Raw genomic sequence first — 11073 nt, 5'->3', positions numbered from 1 at the left:
GGCAAATATTTCACAATTATTCTGCCATCATCTGAACTCAACATTTCTTCATTTGGATGTGCAGGGGGAAAATTCAAAACAAGAACTGCTTTTTCTAAAAGACCCTTGGATTTCAAATGTTTCTCTAACTGCAGCACAAAAATAATTTTCAAACCACTGTCTGAAAACAGAATGTTCTATCCATGCACACTTTTGACTGAAATACGTTACAGGAAGGTTAGAAAGGTCCATTCCTTTGAATACACGGGGTCTTTTTGCTTTTCCCACAAAAATAAAAGATTAAGTTTGTGTAAACCTGTGGCATTTGCTCAACACATAATAATGATTCTCACTCTGGTTGACCTATATCCAGTATTTTGCTCAGTTTCAAGAGCTAATGTCCTTGATGGTAGACATTTCCAAAACATTCCAGTTTTATCAGAACCATAAATTTGCTCTGGTTGTAAATTCTCCTTCTCAACAAATTCTTGAAAGTTACCACACAATTTACTGGCAGCAGTTTCATCTCCTTTTAATTTTGTTCCTTTACCAGCATCCTTTGGAATACCATGATGATGCTTAAATCGAGTTAGCTAGCCAGATGACGCATTGAAGTTGCCTTCCATCCCTAAAGCATCAAAAAAGAACTTAGTTTGTTTTGCACAAATTGTTCCAGACACTGGAATCCCATCTGTTTTCTGCTGATTAAACCACTCTATCATAACTCTATCAAGTTCCTCATATGTTGATGATTTCATGGATTTACGTTTGGATATTCCACTTGTAGGATCTGAACTGTTTGCATAGTTTATGACCCTTTCTCTGTTCTTTTTAATATCATGAACTGTAGATTGACCAGTTCCATATAGCATAGACAGCTTTTTTGAAGAGATGCCTTCCTCAAGTTTCTTAATAATACCAAGTTTTTCTTTAATTGTCAACGCCACATGCTTTCGTTTCCCTAGCATTTTAAGTGTGTTGTATTTTGGCAACTACTAGAACAAGATATTTAACAACTGATTTTTTAAATACAAAGATACTAAAAAAAATGGGCTCTTAAGGTCTCTCTCTTGTTCCCCAGGACTTATATGTTTACTGTGCTGGTCAATATTCAGGAAAAGTCTACATGAGTCTCTTCACCTACTGCATTGAAACAGCTAGGACTGTTTTAAAATCATAGAAATTCAATTTAAGTAGGATTTATTAGTGCCTGTAGTATGCATGGTTCTCTATTACATCCAATTACATTCAGGTATAGAAAAGACACATAAAACAGCTCAGACTATTTTAAAGCAAGAAATAATTTCAATAAAGTTTTATCTTCTGTCTTTCTACTACCTTACTTAAGCTCTTTTTATGATCTACAATCTCAGTGGAGGTTAGAAGTTTAACCAACACCCTTCCCTAAAACAGTCCTGTTGAATATTCAATTCCGGTCAGCATCATTGCAGTTGACAAGCTGTGCGAAAGTTACCAAAAATGCAACTAGGGCATTCTGGGAAATGTGCTGGGAACTAGAGCTTAATTCTGGACTCCTGGTGTGGTGCTACAAGAGTAACACCAGCTGCTCCTTGGAAACTGTATACTGAGTCTTTATATGTTGGTACGGACTTGATGGCTCTTAACAATTCTAGATGGGGCTTACAGACTTGACACTCCACTTTCCTGGCTGTGTTGTCTGTCCCCCCATCGTATGGAACGCTAGTTCTTCTCAGAAAAGACTTGTAAGTTGAGCAGGTGAATGTTATGAAACTCACAGACATGTTAAGTTCAGGGAGCTGGACAGAAGTGAGCAGTACAAGTTTGTCCCAAGTGGTCAAGTGGAAAGCTGTACTGTAACATGGCACCGACTTGTTGTTAAGTGCCGTGGAGTCAGTTCCGACTCATAGCGACCCTGTACAGGGTTTCTGAGGCTTTAAATCTTTACGGGAGCAGAAAGCCTCATCTTTCTCCCACGGAACAGCTGGTAATTTCGAACTGCTGACCTTGCAGTTCGCAGTCCGATTCGTAACCACTACGCTAACAGAGCGCCTTAGGGCACCGACTTACACCTAATGTATTTGGCAACTAAAAGGAGAAAGGTGGACAAGCAGTAGTGTCACTTGATCAAAAAAGCAAGCATCAAAAAACTTCACTGGGGGCAATCAGGACCATGGCAGAGGGTACTGGGTGGAAGGCTCAGTGAAGACGGTGTTACAATGATCCGGTAAAAAATGATCCTCGATGGGTCAACAGAAGTTCTTGTGGGGTTGTATAGGAACTTGGAGCCTCCAAAACCTCCCGAAATTAAAAAGTCAAAGAGAAGCCGTGCTAGCGAGGACTCTCCCCGCAGGGCGAGCTCCGGAGCGCCGGGAGTCTTTCCTCACACGGTGGGAGACAAGTTCCTACGCACAGTGGAGACCAGGGTGTCACTGGCATTGCCAGGGGGGCTTAAGGGACGCCAGCCCACAGGCCACTCTCGACCTCCCGTTTGCCACTGGGCCAGAACGCACCAAGAGCAAATGGAGTCTCCCGAGGGAGGCTGACACTGGCGGTGCAGCAGGCCTTCAAACAATTCTTGAACAACTTCTTTCCTTCTTGAATATGCTTGTTATGGAATTCCAATCACATGTAAGCTATTCCTCTTGATCAGTGTTGCATATAAATCTTAGGCTTTCTTCATATGTTTCTTTTCTTTTTCTGATTGTTCCTCAAACCGATGAATGAGGGGTTTGTCTTCAAGCTCAGTAATTTGATCTTCCATTGATTCAATTCTACTTCTCTGCCTTTTCAATATATGACGGTGAGTCAAAAACTATCCACACTTTGATTATATTAAAATGCCTGTCCATGCCCACTACTGATGGCAACATTGGGTGTGTATGTGAAATGATTCTGTCAAATAGATGAGTGACAATGTTCTCTTAGTCAATGGCACTTTTAATATTCTCCTCTAACACCATAACACAAATGCATCAATTCTTCTACAGTCTTCCTTATTCACTGTCCAACTTTCACATGTATATGAGGCTTGGGTTAAGTGCACCTTAGTCCTCAAACTGATATCTTTGCTCTTCTCTTCAATACTTTCAAGAGGTCTTGACCAGCAGATTTGCCTAATGGAATGTGTCGTGTGATTTCTTCACTGCTGCTTCCGTGAGTGTTGATGGTGGATCTGAGAAAATGAAGTCTTTGACAAATTCAATCTTTTCTCCATTTATATGTATGTTATTTATTGATCCAGTGGTAAAGATTTTTGTTTGTTTACATTGAGGTGCAGCCCATACCGAAGGCTGTGTAGTCTTTGATCTTTGTCAGTAAGTATTTTATGTCCTCTTCACTTTCAGCAAATATCATCTCCATATCACACGTTGTTAATGAGCCTTCTTCCTATCCTGATGCCATGTTTTTCTTTATATAATCCAGCTTCTTGGATTATTTACTCAACATAAAGATTAAATAAGTATGGTAAAGAATACAATCCTGGTTCTTATTTCTCTAGGACGTAGAGAGATTGCTGGGTCATATGGTATTTCTAGTTCCAACTGTTTGAACAAGTGCCACATTGCTTTCCACAGTGGTCACACCACATTGTAGTCCCACCAGTAGTGTATGAGGCTCCAGTCTCTTCACAGCCTCACCAACATTTGTTGTTATCTTTTTTTAATTTGAATTTTGCTATTAATGTTGAGGGGAAATGATATCTCACTGTTGTTTTGATTTGCATCTCTGTAATAGCGAATGATCATGAATATTTCTTCATATATTTGTTGGTCACCTGAATGTCTTCTTTGATGAAGTGTCTATTCATGTTCTCTGCCACTATAGTAGTAGTCAACATAGTAGTCAACTTTTTTTTTAAATTGTGAATTGAGTGAAGGTTTATAGAAAAATCATCAGTTTTACATTCAACATATCGTACACTTTGTTTCATCTCAATGATTGCAATCCCCTCCATATAACAGCTGTTCTGCTTTATCCCTGTGATTGTTGTTGTTGTTAAGTGCCATCGAGTCAGTTTTAACCCATAGAGACTTTGTATAGGGTGTCCTAGGAGCGGCTGGTGAGTTTGAACCAACAATCTCACAATTCAAACTGACCTTGCGGTCAAGTGCTTATCCTACAGTGCTACACCAGGACTCTGATAGAGACTGTTGTTCCTAAGTGTCATTGAGTCGGCTCCAACTCACAGCAACCCAGGTATGGGGTTTCCAAGGAACGGCTAGTGGATACTTGTGGTCCAGTGCTGTGTTGATTACTATGACTGTCTAGTAGGTTTTGAGATCAAGAAGTGAGAAAAGTCTCTGACTTTGTTCTTCTTTAGTAATGCTTTGCTTATTCAGGGCCTCTTTCCTTTTCATATAAAGTTGATGATTAGTTTTTCTTTATCTTTAAAGAGTAATTTTGGAATCTGGACTGGGATTGCATTATATCTATAGACTTTGGATAGTATTGACATTTTCACAATGTAAATCTGTCTATTCCATTCCTTAATTCAATCTTGATGCCTCTTTATAAATAACAGTTTAAAAAATCTTTGCATGCCCTCTGGAGAGCTAGAGTTTTGCTTTATTTTGTTTTACTATTTAGCCCTTTCTCCTGTACTTTTCTGACACCCACTTACATTTAATATTTCTTAAAATCTTTTAATAATCTTAAAACATATTTTTGCTCCTTTTATGAAACTCTGTCATTATTGGTGTATATTTTCCACTTCACAATTGTCTCTTGTTAGCCCACTATGTAAAGATGTTTGCCACTTATCTTTTCTATGTATATTTCTCTTTGAAACCTGCTCAATCACTGTAGCATTCACCAGAGGCAGAAAATTTTCTCGTATTGTGGTTTTGCACAAAGTTTTCCTTCTGCCTTCAAAGAGAACAGTAACTTAGCAAGATAATTGATCTGTGAGAATACATATCCCATAAGTGTTCTGTAAAATTTGTTCCCTAGACTCTGCAGCCCTCTAATCTTTGAGTTGTAAAGTGAAGGTTTTCCTTTCCTCCACCTTTTAATGTTAGATCTCCTCTCTTCATAGCTGCATGTAGTATAAGTTCTTTGAATTTCTAATTTGAAAAATTAAGTTACTGTCTTCCTTACATAGTAATGATGAAAAACCTGCTAAAAGTGTCATACACTCTGTGTTATTATTAAGTGCCATAGAATTGGTTCTGACTCATAGCGATCCTGTACAGGGTTTCCTAGGAGGAGATGGTGAGCTTGAACCACCTACCTCGTGGTTCAAAGCGACCTTGCAGTCCAGTACATTGACCCACAGCACCACCCCCGGACTCCTTTAGACTCAGAGACATGTTTTTTATTAAACCAGAAATATTGTCTTAGATTAGTTTCTTAGTTTTATAATTGTAGTTTATGTTTTCATCTTTTTCGTATTTCCTTTAACACCACAATTATGCGCAGGTTAGACTTATATCCATGATTTTTTTTGTCAGGTTTGATTTTCAGCTGGTTGGCTATGATTGACTTATGCTACAATTGTGGTATCCAGTCTGATTGCTTACTACCCGTTCCATATAGTCATAAAATATTTTTGTATTTTCCTGCTATCACCTCCTAATGTATGCCAGTGTAAAGATAACATGTTGTTGTTAGGTGTCATTGAGTTGGTTCCAACACATAGCAACTCTGTCTGCTCCTGTGAAAGAACGAAACACTGCCTGGTCCTGAAACATACCAACAATTGTTGCTATGTTTGAGCCCATTGTTGTAGTTACTGTGACAGTTCATCTTGTTGTGAGTTGTCTTCTTTTTCACTGACCCTCTACTTTACCAAGCATGAAGTCCTTCTCCAGCGTCTGGTCCCTCCTGATAACCTGTCTAAAGTAAGTGAGACAAAGTCTTGGCATCCTTGCTTCAAAGGCATGTTCTGGCAGTAATTCTTCCAAGGTAGACATGTATAGCTGGTAGTTTGAACCACTGACCTTGTTGTTAACGGTCCAGTGCTTATCCTACAGTGCCACATCAGGAATCCTGAGACAATAAAATTAATATGTACTAAAGATAACTGTATTGGCTTCTCAATAGAGAATAAAGGATATTTTATTCTGAACATATGTCACTCCTACTTTTATATTATAAAATGTTCCTTTTGAAAGAATAATTTTAAAAAATTCTTACTAGGCTTAACAAAAAGATGGCAAACCTATTTCTGTTCTCAACATAGGAAAAAAATGAAAAAATGTGAATTTGTGAAATTCAATGACACATTGTTGTCATTGTTTTCTAAATTAATATCTCGGTCTGAATAGTTTTGGAATCTATTTGTGAGTTGGAACTGGTTCAATAGCACTTCACAACAACAAAAAGAAATAATAAATTAGACTTATCTAACATAAGGAATTTCCCATGCTGCAAATTCCAGAGTTTCCCACATGCATGCATTAATAGGTCTCTTAGGTCTGCCAATGGCATGTACCTTTACAACCCACATCACTAGTGCTTTGTCATCTTCGGTGGCACCAATGCTCACTATTGTGGATATGATGTGTGGTCAGTGATGTTGTGTTTTCTTATGCTCACAAATGAGGGCAATAAATACTGAAAAGAAGAACAATTATTTTATTTTCTTTAGATAATCACTGTATTGTTAGAAAATCTCAAAGAATTAGCAAAAGGTAACAGCATTAATTTATAGAAATTAGACTCTAGTTGCAAAGCAAACCAAAAATTAGTAATATTCTTATATATTAATAATAAAGAGAGCCTGAATGGGAAAAAATCCACCTTCACTATACCAAACACATACACACACAACCCACACAGAAAGGTGTCAAGATAAAATCACAGCACATAACTTTGTAATAAAACCTTGAAAAGCATAAAGGTTTACTTATGGTATTATCTATTAATTAGTTAACTTACTTACTAACATAGAAAGTGTGCATTAATATGTGGAAGAATAAATATCTGATATGTCCAAACTTCCTCAACTGGTGACGTCCAAACTAAAAACAAAGCCCACATTTTGACTCATAGTCACTCTGTAAAGAGTAGAACTGTACCCTAGGGTTTCAGAGTTTACAAATCTTTACAGGAACAGAAAGTCTTATCTTTCTCTCACAGAGCAACTGGTGGTTTCAAACTGCTGATCTTTCAGATAGCAACCCAACTACACCACCAGGGCATCTTCACCTGGTGACATGTTTGTTAAGTGCCATCGAGTCAGTACCAACTCATAGTGACCCTGTATGAGGATTCTGAGGAATGACTGGTGAACTTGAACAACTGACCTTGCAGTTCAAAGTGACCTTGCAGTCCAGTGCATTAACTCACAGTGCCACTCAGGACTCCCACCTGGTGACATACAAGACTCATATTGCTAAGGTTGGCTGGAGTAGATTCAGAGCTGGAAAAGGAAAACAGGAAAGTCTGACAAGCAGCCTACATCTTATAATCAAAGTAATAGGGGATCGGCTGCAATGGGGGAGGGGGAGGAGCAGACGCCCAACAGGAAACACAGGTTGGTAACCTAGGAAACTGTCAAAAGGATGTGACCAATAATAATAATAATAAACAAAGTTCAAAGCCAAATGTTTACATCTATGAAAATTCAAACAAGCGAGAGAAAAAAACTGGTGGAGTAGGGAAGGAGTGAATGAGAAATGTCAAAGAGCCAGAGAAGCTTCCAATAAATATTGATATTTATATCCAAGTCCTCATTCATATTTTAATATAGAGCTGTTAAAAACATCAAAGTAATTTAATAATAATTTCCCAATGGGTAATTTAGAGGTTATATACAATTCTGCAATCATACATTGACAGAGAACTTCCAGAGGTTCAAGCTGGATTCAGAAGAGGCCGTGGAACGAGAGATATCATTGCTGATGTCCGATGGATCTTGGCTGAAAGCAGAGAATATCAGAAGGATGTTTACCTGTGCTTTATTGACTACGCAAAGGCTTTTGATTTTGTGGATCATGACAAGCTATGAACAACATTGAGAAGTATGAGTATTCCAGAACACTTAATTGTACTTCTAAGAAATCTGTACCTAGACCAAGAAGCAGTTGTTCGAACAGAACATGGGAACACTGAGTGTTTTAAAATTGGGAAAGGTGTGAGACAGGGTTGTGTTCTTTCACCATACTTGTTCAACCTGTATGCTGAGCAAATAATACGAGAAGCTGGGTTCTATGAAGAAAAACGTGGCATCAGGATTGGAGGAAGACTCATTAACAACCTGCGATATGCAGATGATACAACCTTGATTGCTGAAAGTGAAGAGGACTTGAAACATTTACTGATGAAGATTAAAGAGCACAGCCTTCGATATGGATTACATCTCAATGTCAAGAAAACAAAAATCCTCATCACTGGACCAATAAACAACATTCTTATCAATGGAGAAAAGATTGAAGTTGTCAAGGACTTCATTCTTCTTGGATCAACTATCAACACTCGCGGAAGTAGCAGTCAAGAGATCAGACGACATATTGTACTGGGTAAATCTGCTGCACAGGAACTTTTTAAAGTATTGAAGAGCAGAAATGTCAGCTTGAGGACTAAGGTGCGCCTGATCCAGGCCATGGTGTTTTCAATAGCCTCATATGGATGCAAAAGCTGGACAGTGAATAAGGAAGATCGTAGGAGAATTGATGCCTTTGAGTTGTGGTGTTGGAGGAGAATACTGAAAGTGCCATGGACTGCCAAAAGAACCAATAGATCTGTTTTGGAAGAAGTGCAGCCAGAGTGCTCCTTGGAGGCCAGGATGGCTAAGCTTCGTCTCTCCTACTTTGGACATATTGTCCGGAGGAAACAATCGTTGGAGAAGGATGTCATGCTGGGTAGGGTGGAGGGTCAGAGAAAAAGAGGAAGACCCCCAACGAGATGGATCAGCCAGGTGGCATCATTGATGGACTCAAGCGTGGCAGCGGTAGTGAGGTTGGCCCAGGATTGTACATTGTTTCGTTCTGCTGTGCATGGGGTCGCTATGAGTCGGTTCCGACTCGATGGCACCTGACAACAACATACAATTCTCATTAAAAACCCAATGAGATTTTATTGTAGAATGTTAAAAAAAAAATGCTTCAAATATCATGAAAGAGAAAAAGAAAATTCAAACCTATGAATAATAAGGACTCCTGAGGTGGTGCTATAGGATGAAGCACTAGGCTGCAAACCACAAGGCTGGCAGTTCAAATCCACCAGCTGCTCCTTGGAACCCCTATATATGGTCCCTATGCATCAGAAGCCACTCTAAGGCAACAATAACAACAGCAACGATACATAATAAAGTGGAAATTTTAAAATATTTAAAATAAAGATAAATTCTAAAAGAAGCACAAATAGGTCATATGCACATGGATGAGGATAAAATAGATATTAGAGTTTTCATCAGCATTATTGAGTACAGAATATATCATATTAGCTGGGGAAATATTAGAAATCTTCCTTCTTAAAATAGGAACAGAATAAATGTTGTGTCCTCATAAAAAGGAAAATTTACTCCATTTTAATCTATTGATTCAATTAAAATTCCTACAGAGTATTTTCAGAGAATGTACTAAGCTAATTGTAACAATATTATGGAAAAATCAACAGCCAAAATATTTGCTGGAGAAGACTAGGAGAAAGATTGTTGTTGTTAAGCGCTATCAACTTGGTTTGGACCCATAGCGACCCTCTATAGTGTTTCCAAGAAGTGGCTGGTGAGCTTGAACCACTGACTTTGGGGATGAAACATTAACCCATATTGCCTCACCAGGACTCCGGGGAAAGATAGGGCTTACTTTTATTGGGAGATTATGTTTACATGATTTCTATTCTGAAAAAAAAAAGAAGAAATTATATATATAATTATTTATCTAATAATTAGTTATCTATAATATTACTCTGATTAATCTAGAATTTATTTCAATATTAATCACATACATTGAATATTTACACAGTAAGTACACAGACTAATAAATAAAAATGTTTGCACTAAACAGATTAAGTTTTCCAAAACGTTTAAACTTTAATTGCAAACTTAATCCAGTTCTTCTTAATCTTTAATTAGGACTACATTGAATATTTAAGCACCTCTTAATACTCAACACTTGAAAAAGGTTTCAAAATGAACATGCGGTGTAATTTTATAAAATTGATTAGATACTCACCAGAAAAACTGAGTGTAAAGTTTTTCTATAAGGACTTTAAAATTATGCATTATCTTTATTCTTGAACTTATTTCTTACTGGAATTACCTTCAAAGTGAACTTCTGTAGTATTATTACTTTCATACCATCCTAGATTTTCATTCATTTTCAGACCTCCCTCAAAGGAGGTTCTATAAGAGAACAACTGATTATAGGATCTGGATATTAATGGACTTATTCTTAGTCAGGACAAGACTCATGAGGTGTAGCTCATTTTTACAGTAAAGATTTCCTTGTTACATCTTGAGGCTTTTACACCTCCTTTTATCATATTAATGTTCATTTTTGAAACTTGTGTCTTTGTCAGAAATTATGTTATCTTTTAAATGTAGGTAGCTAATAGTATTTGTCCATTGCCCTATTTTCATGGTATATAATATAGAATTGTTCTAATAATTTCTATTATATTGACATGGCATGAAGGTATTTTAGCATTGGGATAGTATGCCTAAAGGATCAGAATAAAATCCCAGGAGTAGAATCAGGCAAGTATAAACACGTGATTTATCTCAGATGTTGCATTACTTATCTGTGGGGAAAATAATGTATGACTGAATTTATCAAGCTGGAACAACTGGTTATCCACATAAAACAACTGACTATCTATATAATATAAATAACTTCTTGGTACATCCAAAACAGAAACATTAAAAGCAATTTTTAAAAAGTTTTTATTGTGAACTGAGTGATAGTTTACATGGTAGAACATAGGTTTTACACACAGTTTCATTGAAATGATTACAGTCTCCTCTGTGCATCATCATTCAACAGTATTTGCTTCTATTACCTCTGATTTTTATTGGGGGTGTGTGTACCCCAAAACACTCAGGAATATATAATAATTTAAACAACCAAATGACACATTCTGTAAGCCTGCCTCCTGGCTGCCAGCACTCAGTCTTTCTCTTTCCATTAGTCTAGAGTCCTCATCTCTCCCTCCATCTCTGGTGTTGCT

The 11073-nt window shown here is 37.5% G+C and overlaps 1 pseudogene; it reads right to left on the bottom strand.

Moving 5' to 3' along the window:
• Positions 1-947, bottom strand: part of LOC102821719 — a 101639-nt pseudogene extending 100692 nt beyond the window's left edge.
• Between the last annotated feature and the right edge of the window lie 10126 nt (positions 948-11073).

The sequence above is a fragment of the Chrysochloris asiatica genome, unplaced genomic scaffold (assembly GCF_000296735.1).
Source record: "Chrysochloris asiatica unplaced genomic scaffold, ChrAsi1.0 scaffold00140, whole genome shotgun sequence".
In the NCBI taxonomy this organism is placed as follows: domain Eukaryota; kingdom Metazoa; phylum Chordata; class Mammalia; order Afrosoricida; family Chrysochloridae; genus Chrysochloris; species Chrysochloris asiatica.
The sequence above is the reverse complement of the archived record's forward strand: the minus strand, read 5'-3'. Positions and strand labels throughout refer to the sequence as shown.